This window comes from Juglans regia, unplaced genomic scaffold, assembly GCF_001411555.2.
Source record: "Juglans regia cultivar Chandler unplaced genomic scaffold, Walnut 2.0 Scaffold_4877, whole genome shotgun sequence".
NCBI lineage: Eukaryota > Viridiplantae > Streptophyta > Magnoliopsida > Fagales > Juglandaceae > Juglans > Juglans regia.
Genome location: NW_023359725.1, coordinates 1 through 207, shown reverse-complemented (window position 1 = coordinate 207; position 207 = coordinate 1). Strand labels below are relative to the sequence as shown.

At 48.3% G+C, this 207-nt stretch overlaps 1 non-coding gene across 1 annotated transcript; it reads left to right on the top strand.

Moving 5' to 3' along the window:
* The first annotated feature begins 37 nt into the window (after positions 1 to 37).
* On the top strand, positions 38 to 156 carry LOC118345812. Its single transcript, XR_004799277.1, has one exon. It is a non-coding gene; the product is annotated as a 5S ribosomal RNA (ribosomal RNA).
* The last annotated feature ends 51 nt before the right edge of the window (positions 157 to 207 follow it).

Here is a 207-nt window from a genome sequence, read left to right as displayed (position 1 = left end):
CTCAAGGATTATATGAATTTTAAGTAATTAGTTTGATGGGTGCGATCATACCAGCACTAATGCACCGGATCCCATCAGAGCGCCGCAGTTAAGCGTGCTTGGGCGAGAGTAGTACTAGGATGGGTGACCTCCTGGGAAGTCCTCGTGTTGCACCCCTCGTTTTTGTTTTCTCCGCCTTGCGAGATAAATTGACAAGAAGGAGCACTC